An 18,300-nucleotide genomic window follows, 5' to 3' on the forward strand; every position below is an offset into this window, starting at 1 on the left:
GATAATTGTTCTCTGTCTCCAGCACACTTCCTCTGTGTTTTCTCTTTCTAAATTGTCCCTTCTTTAGTCAGTGTCTCTTACTATACGCCCCCCAAATAACATCCCCTACCTTCCCTGGCAACTTCCTTCACAGAATAAAAATAGCTTGTAATGAAATACTAAACCAAATAGTGCTTAAAGCATTTTGGGCCTCACAGGACGTGAAATGACTCTCCTCTCACTGGTATGAGTGATGCATAAGAAGTCAATAGCACTCCACCAAAGCAAAACAGATACCATAGAAGACACAGGCTTACAGTGTTCCCCCTTATCCTGCTTTTGCTGTTCATCAGCTAGTGATACACCACCACCACATCCCCCCCATTTCTCTGCAACCCTCTCAAGAGGGACATAAATCTAAAGGCTCTCTTGACAGGTCCTACTAGCTTTTCTTCAAAAGAGTTGCAGAAGAGTTGGGCATTTTGGGTAGTTCTTGCCTGATTTATTAGAAGCAAGAATTTCAAAGAGTTTGATTTTTTTCTTACACCGAACTTTCTTTAAAGGGTGCAAAAGCATATGCTCTCATTTGTTCCCTTTTCCAAGCAAAGCAGCTGAATTCACTCACAGTCCACTCACTTGAAGCAAAAAGCCAGGTTCTTTTTGGAGCTCTTTATCTTGTTTTAAAGCCAATTGTTTGCTGCTGCCAACTCGTAATTGCACAGAAAGGTTGATGCCTGTGAGTGTGAAAGGAGGTTTTCTATCATTATGTCTAATGGCTGTTCTGCTCTGTTGGTGATTATTCATTTACCTCTGATGTTTGCGGCTCTTGGCGGCAGTTACTAGAAGACTTGCAGCAGTTCGGCGTTATTTCCTATGTGTCTTTCACAGAATCATTTGTTTTCTGTTCCAAGAAAACATCAACATCTTAATGCAATTTATTCCTCTGACTAATGAGAGAAGTAAACCCACCCATTTTTCTAGTTTACACTCATTTTATTCAATAAGCTACAGTCGTAGGTATTCAAGAACATTTGAATTGATAACACACCTTGAAATTTTAACCCCCATGTGGAAAAGAAAGCATTTTTGTCTGATCAGTGTTACTTTTTCCTACTACTTGCTACAGGAAACAGAGATATTAGGGAGCAAGATTTTTGCAATAATCAAATAAGTTTGGCAAAGTGATATTTTGTCTCTGTGTGCTCGCTGTGACCCATGAGGAGGCAGCTGGCTTTTGTCTGCCATGAGCAATGGGTTTATCATTGGGGAATATAAATTACGATACCCTCTTTATGAATCCCAAGATTGTGCCCAAAACACTATCATCCACTTCAGAGACTAAAATTCACATTCCCTAACTAGTCTATTTTGAAAGTCTATTTAGTCAAATAGTCTTTTTCTATAAAGACTGTAGAATTAAATGATTACTTAGTAAATGTGAAACAGGCCAAAATGGGTCTTGGTATTTACTGAGGCAGTGCCATGGCCATGAGTGGAGAGAGATGTATTTACAGAATACACATTTGATAAAATCAGGACTGGTGAAAAGTATGAGATTGCATTTTAGCTGACACCGTGACACCCTAAATACTTGGATAATGGTCTGCAGCCGTAAGAGGCACCCATTCCCCTACCTTTGGTTTTAGCAGACAGTTTTACACTTAAGAAGAAGTTAATTTCTTTAAGCCTTAAAGATAAAGCTTTTTGGTTGAATTTTCAGCTAGAACTTAGCTGTCTCTTACTGAATAAGTAATGTTTCAATACATCTTAATCAGAGTATATGTCCTTCAGAGACTGAAGGTCTTGTGAAGTTTCACCTGTAGCCCATTTGTAACGTCAGTTTGATGAAGTTCAGCACTTGTTTGGTACCATCAAAATTGCAGACTCATTTTGTCGTCATCTCCCTTATGCTTTCTCTGAAGGACATAAAATTACCAGGCCAGTTCTCTTGTCTGGATTAAAAGCTGGTGAAGGGTCTGGAGCACAGGCCTTATGAGGAGCAGCTGAGGGAACTGGGATTGTTTAGCCTAGAGAAGAGGAGGCTGAGGGGAGACCTTATCGCTCTCTACAACTACCTGAAAGGAGGTTGTACTGAGGTGGGTGTTGGTCTCTTCTCCCATGTAGTTAGCGATAGGACGAGAGGAAATGGGCTTAAGCTGCGCCAGGGGAGATTTAGCTTGGATATTAGGAAAAATTTCTTCATGGAAAGGGTAGTCAAGCATTGGAACAGGCTGCCCAGAGAGGTGGTGGAGTCACCATCCCTGGAAGCGTTCAAAAAACGGGCAGATGTGGCACTTTGGGACATGGTTTAGTCCAGTCTACCCTTGATTGGTTTAGTGTGGACTTGGTAGTGTAGGTTAATGGTTGGACTGGATGATCTTAAAGGTCTTTTCCAACCTAAACAATTCTATGATTCTATGATTCTATGAAATAGGTATCAAATGTATAATCTCTCACAGCAGTTATACTCGTTATTTACTACTTCCTTTCTTGTATGGTCTGATATAGTACCCAGTCACTGTTGATCAACGGGCATGTTTTTATACTGTCTTCCTATATAATTTACATGGAGCTTGGCATCTTTGGCCCTGGTTTTCCATGACAATGGAAATACCTGTTCAAATGCAAACTCTACTGCAAAGTTTTTTAAAAGACAGTTGTTGAAAGATAACTCAATTTTCAATGTTTAGTTTGTTCTGCCTAAGGAACTTTAGTTTTCTTCTCCAAGCAGTTAATCTGTTAATTAGTTCAGCCACCCATTCTTATTCAATGAAAAATAATTAATCCTCCAAAAGCATTTCTTCATAACATTGAAGGATTTTATCAGATCCTCCCCATTGTTATCGGGTGTTTTGCTGGGAGTATGGTGACTGGCAGAAGATGTCAGTATACCATGTATATGGTCACCAGCAGCTTCTGAATCCAAAGTGCTACAACAGAAGCTGAGAGCTTGGCAGCCCAAAAACCTTCTCTGAAATATAGCCAGTTCTGTACAGCAAACGAAAAGCCAGGAGCTTCAGTAGGGGAAAGTAATAGATTTGCTTCTGGATGAACATTGTCATCCTGTAAAATGTCCCTCAGGACTCATTCTGTGGGTATGAACAGGAGGTTCAAAAAGACAGATTCTGCCATGCAAGTGAGTAATCTGTCACTTGCCTTCCCTCAGTTTTACTGCTGCTTAGTGGGCCTCATATGGGTTTTGCTGGCATGTGATGTAAGGTTCTGGTAACTTTGAGTAGATTTTTTTTTTAAAGGCTGGATAATTTCATGCAATCATTAACCACATCTTGCTGGTTGGCATGCTGAAATAATAAGGGTAATTGAATATCACGCTTCTGGGTGTAAGCTAATTGCATGCAGGGCTCTGAAAGGATGTTTCTTCCCTGTATACCACACAGCATAATTGGATAGGTAATAGGCTTTATGGGAGCCTTCCACCTTCCTCGAGAATATCAGTGCAGAAGGCAAAATGTCAAGTTAGATGAACAAATGATTTAATCCAGCATGGTGAGCCCTCTGCTCCTACGGTGCTATGGTGAGCAACCAGTTGGATTGCAGGATATGCACCTGCCATTGTGTAATGAGGTCCTGAGTAACCTGGGTCATTATTTTTAACCTAAAATGCCAGCAAAAGCCCCAAACTTCTCAAAATGTTCATCTCTATGGCAACCTCCATATAAAGTATTGTTCAGTTGTGAATTAATATGTATTTATGCTTAAATGAGAACCAGGAGTGACTATTCCTGGTTTTACAAGCACACCATCCCCTGAATCCCTTTAATCTTCTCTGTGTGTTGCTGAATGTCAGGTAATGGAGAGGCACAGTGTGAGCTCAATTATTTTAAAATCTTATCAGTGTAATTGGGCAGGATGAGCTGTATTAGCTTGCCAAAGAGGACTCAACACTTTGAAGTTATTTACTCAATTTTATATTATTCCAAATGCAATTAATTTCATAATCATTAGCAACTAATATTAATTAATTAATGGGGTTCCAACATAATTGTATGTGATAGACATCACCAAATGAGTCCTTAGAGATGACTGGAAGGTAGGGGAGGGGATTGCCACCACAAGTACCAAAACTCCTCAGCAGACTGACTCACCTACAGTTCACGTTCATGAACGATGAGAAAAACAGCCAATGCTAAAGAGGACTCTAGACCACGCACTGTCACACAGATGGCTTCAGCATGGATATGCAGTGTGTTATTAAATCAGAATAACCTTGGCAAAAACAGGACTTTCAAAAAGCTGCCTACAAGAATGACCTTACTACTTTCATCTGCCTTAAACAAACAGCATTTCACTGACTTCAACAGATTTCTGTCCTTTGAACTCTTTTTTACTAACTAAACCTTCTTCCCTACAACTTCAGCTAATTGGGGCTGAAATCTTTCCATGTAACAAGCCATTTACTCTGGGGGTTGTTTGCCAAGAAGCCCTGCCTGTGCTCGTCAGCACACTGCTGCTCCATTTTCTTTCATTCACCACTAGAATAGCCTCCACCTGAGAAAAGCAAGTACACCGAAGGTATGTTCTGGGCTGCTGTGCTTACTGCCCTGTTTTCTTGCAGACAGCAATGCAGAAGCTACACAAAATTATATCACTGACTATCCAGTTGCTGAATTGAAGTCCCAGAATACTGTTGCTATCATGCTATTAGAAGTGCCATCAGTTATAGCAACTGCAGCCCCTGAATGCCTATAGTTATCTGAGGTCCTGAACCGCCTTACTAGCTAGAACAGGCTGTTATGATCCTGACCAATTTGCTGACATGCGTCTGTTGTGCATTAGCAGAGTACTGCTGCTATGATCAAAATTTTCTGGAGCAAGCATTCATTTGACATTCCTGATCTGGGCTATCTAGGGAGCCTCTGTGTCCGTGGGATGAGTATGTGAGCTGGGCTCCATCAGTACCCACTGATTTTCTGCAAGGACATGAGCACCTCTGAGACTCAGAAAGCATATCCTACCTAAGCAAATTCAGAAGCAACTAGAAATTAGTGGGTTTTGATCAAAACACTAGCTATAGGATGTGACAGGTAGACCAGATACCTTTCACATGATACCTGTAATACAAATAGGCTTAAAACAGGTAAGGGATGAGATGAAGTAAGATTTATTTACAGAAAATTATAATCGTTGAATATTCATTTTTAGCTACACTTTTACCTGAAGATCCCCTGCTGTTTCTGCTGGAATCCACTTTGCTTCTGTCCTTCACCATGGGACCGTGTTGTTATACACAATTAAACACACTTCCAATTTGTGCTCCTGAGACTGTGGCAGCTGTACTTCAATAGAGGGTGAAGACAGACCAGATAGACAGAAGGTGAAGTGCTGTCAGTCCTTTGGGATTGAAGATGCCACAGAAATGCAAACAGAACCTATAGTTTATAAGGGAAAATAATGTCCTGACAGTCTGATGAAAGACTAACTCAGAAACCCCTCGTCTTCCCAAAGATTAAGATCTGGGAAGATTGATATGGGTGTAGTGTCAAGTACTTCAACTTTTTAAACTTTTTTTTAGCTTTTTTTTTTTTTTTTTTTTAAATGAGAAACCATACAAATCTAATCTGAATGAGGAAAGTCACCTTCCCTGGTGCCTGGTCTCGTTTTCCTCAAGCAATAGAAATGAAATGAAAACTCCATTCTAAAAACATGAAAAGAGGAACATTCTCACAAAGGCAGAAAAAAAATCTTCAACAGCCCCACAACTAAAACTCTTCAAAACTGTCACGTACATCCTTAAAAAATGAAGCCCTGCAAGTCAGGCTGTTCAAAACCATATGCGGGTGCTCCACTTTTTTTTTTTTTTTTTTTTTTTTTTTTTTTTCAAAAAAGAGCAATAGAAACTGCAGTGACTTAAAAATTCAATAAATACATAGCAAGGGAACACTTCAGAAGGGGAGAGGGGAGACAGAGATGAAGTCAAGTTAATTTGGAAGACACTTTAAGGAAAGAATACGAATGCTGTTATGACAGTTCTTCTGGGACTTCCTGTTCTGTGCATTAGTCAGTAATGAAAGAAGGTGCTGATGTGTAGATCAACATTTAAATCCATTATACTTTTGGCAAAGCATTGCTATTAGCATTACCCTTTACTTCTCACTTTTTATACTGTATCTATTTCACATGCATGCCTTCTATTTCTTATAGGCCAGGTGTTGCACATCCAAAGCAGTGCTAAGTCCTATGAGATTAATGAAACTTTTAAATTGAACTACAAACCAGAATATCATTATGTTTCCGTGTGTTAATCCTTATGATCCTGAGCAGAGCCACCACCTGTGGCAGGGTATGAATTCCCTGATCCCAGCGGTAAGCAACTCTTCACCTCACCAGATCTAGCCACGCCAGAAGCAACGAATTGTGTGAACATCTGTTCCCCTGCTGGGTTTACAGATCTGCCCTTTGTGTATATATTACAGCAAAGATTTCCAATCAGCCAGCTTGACATTCTTCTATGAATTGACTAGGAAATGATACAGAAAAAGGGCAGTATGCCCAGGAATGACCGATTCGAGCATGGTAAATATCGACTGAAATAGAATATTTCAGATTACGAGGGGCTTGCTTGGATTTTTCCGTAAGCACCTGAGACATACTCAGCTTTGCATTCCCAACATCCCCACCTGCTTTACAAACACACCATCCAGCCCCAGCAGCAGGAGGAGCTCATTGCATTGGCTGCTTTGTAGACAGAGAGCTGAAAAAATTGCCCTTGCCCAAAACCATGCAAAGAAATCTGGGTCTCTATAGGTACATGTTTTTACCCCCATTTTTGAGAGGTAAAAGGAACAAAGAAAATAAATCTTGTGTTGCTATGGTCAGTGACCTGAAATCTCCAGGGAGAGAGGATGAGCGAGGATGGAGGAAACCTGTTCTCACACCATGTGGTGCCCCATAGCCCTGGCACAGCTCTGCTCTGACAAGTGAGATCAAGACAAAGATGCTTTTAGGTGGGTTTCTCAGGAGCATGCCCTTTCCACAGCAAAATGTTTTCCCTGCAAAATGTTATCTGAGCTCCCTCAGCTCTCTTGTCAAGATCTCCCCATTAGAGAGTTAATCACAGAAATTATGTGATATGAGGTAAACTGTACAGGAGTCTCATCCTTCCTCCCTTTCAGATTAACTTACAGATGTTGTAATGTGAAATATTATGATATGAGAACATATTATTCCCTCAGGAATATCCTGGGGGAAAAGTAGAATGGTATATAGCTGAATCTAAGGAAATTTGCCAGTTACAATATGGCTACTTGCAGGGCAAATGGCTGCTCTTTTCCAAGTGCAAAAGCATTATGATACACACAGAAGAACAAGCCCATGGCAAAGGCAAACTGTAATCATCGCAGAAGGTAATATTAAAAATAGGATCTTCTGTGGATTTCTAGATTTCCCCTATATTGTGTATATTTTTCAGAACAAATTAAAAAAAAAAATCAAACCAAACAGCATTTTGTATTTGGGCCCATATGTGGGCAGCAGACTTCAATGAGTATGTTGGCAACAGACATTTTTGTAGGATCCTGCAAACATAAGGGTTTGTAAAGGTAGAGCCTTTTTTTTCCCTACCTCTTTGGGGATGCTGGGAACATTTTGACAGCGTTGCCAACCCCCCCCACACACACATGGGTGTTTGCATACTTTCTACATTGAGGTGCTGGAGCATGTCCAGAGAAGGGCAACGAAGCTAGTGAAGGGTCTGGAGCACAGGCCTTATGAGGAGCGGCTGAGGGAGCTGGAATTGTTTAGCCTGGAGAAGAGGAGGCTGAGGGGAGACCTTATCGCTCTCTACAACTACCTGAAAGGAGGTTGTAGTGAGGTGGGTGTTGGTCTCTTCTCCCAAGTAGTTAGCGATAGGACAAGAGGAAATGGGCTCAAGCTGCGCCAGGGGAGGTTTAGGTTGGATATTAGGAAAAATTTCTTTACGGAAAGGGTGGTCAAGAATTGGAACAGGCTGCCCAGAGAGGTGGTGGAGTCACCATCCCTGGAAGTGTTCAAAAAACGGGTAGATGTGGCACTTTGGGACACGGTTTAGTGTAGTCTACCCTTGATTGGCTTAGAGTAGACTTGGTAGTGTGGGTTAATGGTTGGACTGGATGATCTTAAAGGTCTTTTCCAACCTAAACAATTCTATGATTCTATGATTCTATGATTCTCCCGGTGTGCTTCGCCTCACTTTCTAGGTCTCTCATTTCCTTTTCAAGCTGGTTTCTCCAGCTACCCCATTCTTACAGAATTAAATAGCAAGTTTTCTTTGGGTTTCTGCTTGCCTGTCTGCCCAGATGGGCAGTGGGTCAGCTTGGCGGGCAGGCAGGAGGTCTGGGCTCTCTGCTGCCCTCTGAAACACCCTGGCAGGAGGCTGATCAGGATTTCATCGCGATATCCCAAACACTTTTTGTGACAACTCTCAAAACCGTGTTCACGTAAGGAGCCTCATGTGGATTTTTTTAAGCCTTAATATGTCTCTGGTTTTGTGCCAGGCTGCAACACCTGACATTTCTATAAACTCTCCCTAATTCTAATCCCTGTGGATGGATACAAGGGCACGCTCTGGTGAGCAAGGGACTCCCTACACTGGCTTTGCTCTATTTTTCTCCTCTCTGTTTTCCATGAGGGGAAGAGGTGCCCCAGGCAAGGAGTCTGGACCACCAGTACCTACAATGCTGCTACAGTAGGTGCTCAACAGCTTGGGCCCTGGGTATTTAAAGATGGTTTACAGCTCTGAGGTGAGGGGCCGGTCTCTGCTGGGAGGCTGCCCTCAAATCTGCTCCTCTGGCACGCGGGTGCTTCCCACCAGGAGGGCACGGGCCGTCTGTGCATGAAGGAGCTCTCCCAGATTGCAACAAACTCCCATGGCAACTGAAAAAATCATCCCTCACCTTGACATCCACTTTTAGGTCATGCTTTTGTATGTCCTGTTTTTCATGAATATATTTCCTGAGGGACTTCAGCCTGGTTCAGATTTCCCCCACCGTGGCACAAGCTGTTTGAGGGTGGCAGATGACGAGTGTGAGAATGGCTGCAAAGCACGTGCCCTTTCCCTTTCTTTCTTTCCCTCAAAGCTATCATTTTTAAAAAAACACCAGTAAACTGGTGTTTTCTGTGACTGCTCTGCAACTAAATACACAGTTTTCCTTTTAAATTTTTATTTAAATGACTTGGTCATTTGGGGAAAAGAAGAAAAAGACAACAGTGAACCCAAATTATTCACATTATAAACCTATAATGTTTCTCCATTCCAAACTATAACTCTTGCTGGCAGTATTTGAGTATCTTATACGGGCTAAGAAGGGGAAGAAAGGAAACGTTTCCCATTTGGTGAAGCGGCACCTAACCTTCTCTCTCCTCCACTATGATATACCCTTTCTTCACCTTTTTCATTCTAGCAAATGCTTGCAAGCTGTTGAATAAAACAGGGATTGCACATACACACTTTTTTTGTTTCTCACAACAGACGACAGCCTCAGGAGCTGAGATCCAAAACCCCTTAGGTTCTGGGGCACCAGCAGTGCAAGCACAGAGCCCTTTCATACCCTGTATACATCAGCCACCAGGGATGGGATTTACAACACTGTAGACACTTTAGAGACTTTAGGTTTCAGAGCACAAATATCACTTACTGGCCATGGGTATTTTAAACGCTGATGTGAGCATATGCCACTACTTCTCTCATTTCTTCTGAAATACCAGAGATTATTGTGATATGTTTGGCATAATAGCCTACTCATAAGAACGCTTGCTTTGGAAATGAGCATAAAATCTCCAAGCTGCTTTACCAATAAGCTCTAGGCTAGGCTGCAGTATGGTGGGATCAAGTCACCCACTCCCCCCAGCCTCAGCATCAGGCCAGAGCTGTGCCAGTATGCAGAACAGATTTGAAGTTTCATTGGGCCAGCAAGAGGGAAAGCACAACAGAGGTGTTGACGGTGGGATCTGGAGACCAGGAAGCTCATGGTTGACAAGGGGCCCGGTGGTATCCTTCCTGCTCTCCAGGATGTTTCTGGCTTGTTAAGGCTCTTAAAACTCCTTCACGTGCTATACAGCTCAGCATCTAGGCCCACATCCTGGGAGACGCAGTCTTGAAACATTTTGGGCAGAGGAGTGAATTAAACCTAGGCCAGTATTTTAAGCCCTGGTTAACCACAATGAGCACAACAGCCGTCACCCCCTCCCCACCACCCTGAAAGACAACGGTCAGTCAGCAACTCAAGAATATTATTCTTACAGGCCCCTGGGAGATTCCAAGTATAAATCAAAGTAAACTCAAGCTTTTGGTGATCAGTTCTCGTTGAATATTCTCATTTAGCTATCCACTTCACTGCCGAAGCTCCACCGCCAAACAGAGGTCCTTGGACTTCTGCCTCTTCCACTCCAGGACAGGTAATTGGAGTACAGAGAAACTCAACACAGTCCCTTTACTGCGCAGCATTTTGAAATGCCTCCCCGAAGTCACTAGGTTATAAAATGCTGAAGTACCTGTAGTAAAGAAGACTGCTTGTCTTAGCATTTGTGTTGGGTTAACTGTTAAAAATCTCAGTTAATCTTTTATGAAATCAAAGAGCAGAATAGCCTTGAGCTTGATTCCGTGAGGGTCAGGTACCCACTTACACCCCTACTTGTCAGCAATTGGGGGAATCTGCTCTTGTGCAGCCAAGGCACTCTGCTGGTCACAGAACTGCTGTTGGCAACAGCTGTGAACACTGGCTGAAGGAATTGTATTACAGGCTACCAGCAGAGGGGAAAAATAACTAATGGTAATCAGTGAAGAGCTTCAACACATCTGTGCCAAAACATAGGCAATGAAAGGACTGGATATAGAAAAAATATAAAAGTAAGCAGAGATCCATTCATAGGAAACTGCTGTAGCTCTGGTGTCTAGCATGCAGCTCCAAAGGGCTCTGTCTGAGGCAGACATCATTATTTGTGTGCTGAAGAGACCAAAAGACCATTCACAAACATTGCAAGTAGCCAAGTGTTCTTCAAGACTAGCTCTCTTCACTGAAGGAGAAGGAAATGCGTAAGGGTTTCCTGACTAGCAACTGATGTGGGAAAACTCAACACATTAGTTCAAATTATGTCTAGAAGGACTAATGGAAAAATCATGCTAAACTATAGTTTTCAGATTCTTCAGCAGGGAGATATCTATCTACCTATCCATCCATCCATCTGCTATGATTTCTGCACACCTCTTGGAGGTGACCCAGAGCCACACAGAATCATTACACAGTTTTATGCTTCTCCCTACCAAATTCAGGAACTATGAAGGAACAGGTGAAAAGAAGGAGCTGTGGTACTGAAGTAGATAGAGTATTGCTCCGGTATTTGGCAAGTCTGGAATGAACAGTTACCAAGAAAGGGTAAGCAAGCCCACGGAGAATAAAAATTCCACAAGTCAAAGAATTTTTCTCAAAATGTCTGTAGTATTTGAGTCTGTTTCAAACGGGAGGAGAAGCAGGGGCAGAAAGGAAGCAGAAAAGCACAAGTAAATGTGTGCAGACTAGAGAAATGTGTGCAGACTAGAGAAAATCTCATCCATGCATAACACAACAGAAATATTGCTAAAAACCGCAGGGTCATCCCAAGATGCTGCAGAGCGCATTTGCATTTCCAGCCATTACATATCTGACACATACACATTCATTCTTTCAAGACTGCAGTCTTGAAAACTCTGATCTTTGGTAGCCTTTCTCTTCATTTTATTTCTTTTCCAGGCAGGCATATGGCACATGAACACAGATGCTCAGACAACTCTGCTGGTGTGCCCAACACAGTCTTCAGATATTGTAATTGTAATGAAGTTCCAACACCTATTATCACCCATTCCCTTGAAAAACAAAGTGATTTCACTTTACCACCTCACACAGCTTGTTGAATCACAGAGTCATGTAACATGCACATGTCCTTACCCTTTTCTAAGGGCTCACAACTCATAGCATTTGCTGGGGGCATTTCGGTTGCAGCAATGTACCAATTTAGAACTTGTCTCATCAAAAATCAAGGTGGAGAATGCAGCGAAGCACTTAGGCACCAAGTGTAAAGTTTTCAACTTGAAATCCCCAGGACTATTCTTGTATTGAAATTTCCACAAGCAGTAAGTGCTTTGTTAGATCAGTTTCTATCTAAAGGAGGTGTCCCCTGAGCAGAGCCTTTCAGAGCGCACAAGGAGAATCAGCAGATCGTCTGCCTGAACCCACTGCTAAAAAAAGGGAGCAAAGGTATGTCAACGCACATAAGCATGTCTTCTGTTCGACTTTAACAACTTTTTCTAAATAGTTTTCTCTCCTGCCTTGTCATATGAAAAGCTGGTAATAATAGGATAAACATTCTGGCAACTACTGCATTTCTCACTAATGTTTGTTTTACTGGTGTGGGGTTTTTAACACAAATTATAACACAAAAACATAACAGTTTCAGAAACAGTTATGTTTTTTCATTTTTCAAATTCACCTAGCTATTTTTCATATTTTCCGTACTACCAAGCATAAGTTTTAGTCTGGAATATAAGACAGTAGGTGAGTAAAAAGAAAATAACTGCACATTCTAAGCTCAGTAATACCCTAATAAACTAGGATGATCATCATTAAAAGCACAGAAATTACCCTAGGTATGTACCATTTATATCAATTTCTGATATGAATCTTTGGGGTTTTGGTTTTTTTCTTTTTAAATCAGGGTGCCATTGAAAAACACCTTGAAATTATTGCTATTGAGGAAAGCAAAATAAGAACCATGTTTACCGCTAAAATTAAGTTATTGATTTCAGTTTCATAACCAGAAACACATGAATGGCAGAGCTCAGCATTTTCCAAAGTGTACTCAAGTCATGTTCCCAGCAATCAAGAGAGACCTAATCAAATTCTTTCCTCTCAGAAATAATGATCTTGGCAGATTTTGTTAAATAGCTTGCCAGGCCTTGCTGTTCCTGTGGATATTGTGTGCTTTTGGTAATGGCTGGGTGCTGAGATGTATTTGTGTCTCACTGCCGCATTTGCTCAGTTCCTGTGCTTGTGTCTGCTAACTGCTGAATGAGGTATTTCCAAGTGCACCGAAATAAGAGTGACAATCTGACTGCGTCGGTCACACCACCACCCCAGGGAGCAAGCCCTGCCAACACATCATCTCTGAGCTTTCCCCAGGTTCCTGGCCATTTCCCAGCTGCTCTTGGTTCACACAGCAATGCCTGGGCTGCCTCCCCTCCCCGTCCTCAGCCTGCGTTGCAAGCCCTCGCATTCTCCTCTGCTTCTTTCCACGTGCCCTAAGACCACTGGAAGGAAGGCTGCACGGCCACTTGCTCTGCTTCAACTCAGCAGGTGACTGCTTTCTTCAGTTCATGTATTTTCCCACTCCTGCTTCTAAATCTTTCTCTGGTGGTCTACTACATACCTAGTTATTGCCTTGAGAAATGTTTTGTAGTCCTTTGCATGAAAATTACTGCAGAATAATGCATTTATTTTATCATTTAGGAAGGGTGGAAGATGTAAAAAATTCAGAGCAGCATTTTCTACTTTAGTTGCCCATAGTTGGGTATCTAAATTAAGTTAAATTAAAATAACCCAAACCTAAAACCACACCACAAATGAGATTTTCAGTGGTGCTGAGAACATCGTGATTGCTTTCGTTATTCTCTGAAGAGGGCACTTGGAGGGAAAGTGCCATGTAAGGCACCAAGAAAACTACAATACATCTGACTGAAGATGACGGCATCTGTTCATGCACCCTTATTTCCAGGTGAATAAGATATCCCAGTTGGGAAGAAGGCCAGACCAGAGTCCTGGTTCTTATTGCTAGATCGGGTGTTGCCTGTGAGCACCATCAAACTGCAATACTCACACACGTACCAGGAAAGTATGCTGGGGACATGAACAAGTAACTCCCTGTGAAATTTAAGCCGATCGCTTAGACTATATTAACACGGAGTCGCAAAGTACTTGAAACAGTGTCTGCTCAAGCACTCACAGGCGCTCACACAGCCACTGTGGGTGGAGGCACTGAGAACAGCAGTTGTCCCATCCAGTTACTGGTAGCAGACAGGTAAGTATACTTCGTGTCACATGAAGAAACAGAATAACTCAGGTAAAGAGATTAAATAATCCATTTCACCTGCAGAGGCAGAGGCAGCACTGAGTGCAGGGTCTGTCTCTCATTTTCCAGATCACCCTTCTCCTGACTGGATCCCACTGGGCCATCTTGGTTCTGCAAGATGAGTTTTAGCTCCCTCATTCCAGATATTCCTCAGACATCCACATGGCAGCCTTACTCTGAATTTGGCCAGCTCCACCAAACTTGACGATGGTCTGAACGATGTCACTTAACAATTTACTAACTGGCCTCAGGGCCACTGCTGCTCACAGTTACAATTTCCCATTCTGGTGCTCTGGCTTTAAGCACAGGTGTTACAGGACAAAAGACCTCTAAGAGGCTTTCCTGTTTCAGCAAGACACATGTGAAAAGAAAGACTCCATCAAGACATATGCTTGTTTAGACTTCCATCTGGAGCTATCATTTAAGCATATTTTAAGAGGTGCCCTTCCCATTCATTCTTCTAAAGCATAGCCTTACTTATCCTATTTCAGAACAACACATCTCTGTGCAAGGGATTTATTTGACTGCCAAACCACAATGCACCAGCAAATGCTTTTGTGCTCATAAAGCTTCACCTGCTCAACTACGCTCCATGAGTTAGTTGCCCAAGAGAGGGTATAAAACTGGTCTGTGTTCTTGAGAGCTTACCCTTCCCCATTTCTTTCTTTATACTAAGCCTAAATAGTTTGGTAGTATTCCTTTAACCGGTTAGTGAACTTTAAATACCAGCTATACTTTTATCTAACATATTGATTATGTTTTCAAATGTTTGCTATCCCACTCCAAAATATTTTTCCCTTTGACATTAGCTAGGATTATACTTTATATATCTTTGCCTCTCTCCAAATACAATCTTTATATTCATTTCTTAACCTCTGTGTTTATGTATATTATTGCATTTTTGAAGACTGGATTCATTTTCAGCACTTGATCTGTTGCAGTGACTTTGGGCTGGCTGCCCAACTTAAACGTGGCTGCTACCCTTGGATGATGGCCTGACTGTTAATTATTTCCCCGCTGAAACTGCATTACCACAAAACAAATTCTGTTATAATGACATTAAATAAAGACCACAGAAACCTGCCCAGCATTAGAAAGTTTTTCTTGGCAGCTGTTTTATGCTTTTTCCTCACATCATCTAAATCAAGAATGAGGCATCATTTAATATTTTACCAGCTCATGAATAAACAGGCCTTCTATTTCCCCTGATGTAAATATAACAACATCAGCATTGAAGTAATTATCAAATCACAGACATTATCCCGCAATCTTTATAAATTCAATCTCCCAAATAAGACAACATGTTTAAGAACAAAAAGGTTGAATTATATAAGAGCTAAGGTTCACAGTGTCACCTCCCTTGTTTTACAGGATAGAACAGTTCTTATCTCCTTATCCCCAGACAAGCCTTGATACGTAAAAAAGGTTTAATAAAATACACATTACTTATCTTTACAAATATGGCAATTTTTAGTCACAAAACTGTTTATAAACTAGTCAAGACTTGAGGTGAAAGGGTGGAGCAAGAGAAAGTATGTCTAATTAAGAATGAACACCCTATAGGTTCACTGTTAGCAAAACCGTATTTTGATTGCTTATATCACAACTATGCAATTATGCTAATATATGTTGATTTCATTGCCCTTGAAAAAGCTGCTTTCCTCTGTTAATTTAGGAAGAAGATCAATTATGAAGTCATATGGTTTGGTGTTGCTCTTGGTGATGTCGTTGTGCTGCTGAGTAACAGAAAAAGGATTAACTCCTTTATACTTCCACCGTTCCAAAGTCTGCTCCCTCAGAGCAGCCCCTTTCCCTTTAAGCTATATACATGTGGAAAATAAAACACAATCTTATCCAGCAGAATATTTTTAAGGCAATAACTGCAGAGGTGTTGATTTACCACTAAGAATGTAAACAGTTACAGTTGGAAACAGTTATCTATATCCTGTCCTCTGCTACATTAATCCAATTCCATTTTAGCTAAAGGCAGCCTGATGTTCCTTATACTTCAAGAAGGTAGGACTTGCTTGCCAAATATATGCTTTTGCGGTAGTTATTATGCTTCTAAATATTTCCTCATAATTTCTTGTTGCACAGTCCCAGTGAATTTTTTTTTTTAACTCTATCATTGGTTTGAAACCTCTCACTGCAATTTAATGATGAAAATAAAAGCAACAGGGTAATACAGCTATGGCAAATGTCTTTGACTACTTCAAATCAAAATTTTCTCAATACCAGACCAGTAAAGTGAGTGGGTTTTATAATTAGAACTCAAAAAGGACATCATAGTAGATAATGGAGTGAGTCTGACTTTTTGCATTCTTGTTTTAAATAGGGATTTTATTACCTGCTCCTGCACAATCTGCAGACTATCTTTTTCCTTTCTCTTTGCCCAAGAGGGCTCAGCTGGCAGTCTCAAATTTTAATTCCACCCCAGAGCAGAGACACTGTTTTGCACATGGTTTTGTGCAGCACACACAGCTCAGTTGCCAGTTGTGAGACTTTCCAACTACTCCAGAGAACAACCTGGTGTAAAACCTGCAGTCCTGGCCACATCCAGAGCTTCACTGTGCTCGGTGCTGTACAAACAGAAAGGGAAGACCAGGAACTTAACAACCGAAGGAACTAGAGCAGACTAGTGCCAAAGGGACCAAAGTTCAAAGAGTGAAATAACAAGTAAGGAGTAAGGGAGAAAGGAAGGTATTCAACAGTCATGCCAGCAAGCCCAGTCTCCTTTCACCAGGCTGCATTGCCTACCTAAAAATGTCACACAGAAGATTCTCATTAGTACTTTTCTGATGTCAAATGGAAAAGTATTCACTAAACTACACCACTCAAAGCCTGACCCATCCCTCAAGGGACTGTGTTTGTTACAAAATCACTCATAAGAGCTAGGATTGTTTAGCTCCTTCATGTGCATAGCCATGGGAAAGAATATATACTATTGTTTGGCCTAATAATGACATTGAGATACTCTAAGCACCTGGAGTTATAAATGGTCCTATTCCATGTAGCAAATTCCACTTTCTTCTTTAATTTAACAGAGGTAAAAACCTGGCTGTAACAGGGCAGAGAATACTGATGCTCATACCAGCAGAAAACCACTTTCCCCAACTGGTGCTTTTCAGTGATGAGTTAGCAATATATTTCTACTTGGCTCCTGTTATTGTGTATGTATTAGTTTGGCTTCTTGGGCCCACTTTAAAATAACTGTTCCTGTTTATCTGTTTCTAATTCTTTCTATAGTTGTTCTTCTCTAAATTTTGTAGCACTTTTATGACTAAAGTAGCAAGGAAATATACAAGTATATGAACAATAGACTGTCTTCAACCTTTCATCCAAATTGCGTCAAGAGGCTAGTCTGTGGAAACAGCTAATGATCCAATCAGCATAAGAATGTATTACAAATTGGAATTCTAATGGATAATCTCTAGATGCAGATTTATCATGTAATTATACAGTTGGAGAAATGGATTTTTTTTTATATGCTCGCTTTTTCTGTTGCTGTAGCCTCTTGCAATGAACTCTTTAGCATTTAAATTCCTAGTTGCATTCAACAGAGAGGGTTTTGAATGGATGTTACGTGACAGGGTGGCCTTCAATGAGGAAGGCAGGAAGGTAGCAATGAGAAAAAAAGTATGCTACAAATAGGTAAAGGGACTGCAAGCCATGGGATCTCTTTGCAGTCTTTGTTAACATGATGTTGGCAAGTTGTTTTCATGTAGTTCATCAGGTAATGCAATCTGTATATGATATAGTCCCCCAGCAGTTCAGCAGAGAAGCAAACTGAAATGACAATAAACAATGAATCAACAACCCCTTGCTAGGGCTTCCTTGAATGTGTGGCTTCTGTATCGTTTGGATTCCTGCCCTACAACTGAAGCACCAGTCTGCTTCCATTGCCAATAAAATCAGAATTATAAATAGCAGATATAGCACAGCTATACTTACTTAGTCATACACTTGTTTGTGCCATGTTATGCACTGTTCAGCCCCAAGAGCCCTAAAAAAGAAATACTGTTAGCTGTGAGACAAGGCCAAAGCCACAAGTACTTGTTCCAACATGTACTACAAGTTGCATCTGCTGGAAAGGACTGTCTTTCAGGGATGCTTGGAAACACATTTTAAGCTTGGGGTTTCAAATGTATCTCAACTGAAATGTAAAACTTAAATGAGTTCTAATCTCTACTTCTTATGCCATCCTCCTCCTCTCAGCACCTGATTTTG

The sequence above is a fragment of the Pelecanus crispus genome, chromosome 3 (assembly GCF_030463565.1).
Source record: "Pelecanus crispus isolate bPelCri1 chromosome 3, bPelCri1.pri, whole genome shotgun sequence".
In the NCBI taxonomy this organism is placed as follows: Eukaryota; Metazoa; Chordata; class Aves; order Pelecaniformes; family Pelecanidae; genus Pelecanus; species Pelecanus crispus.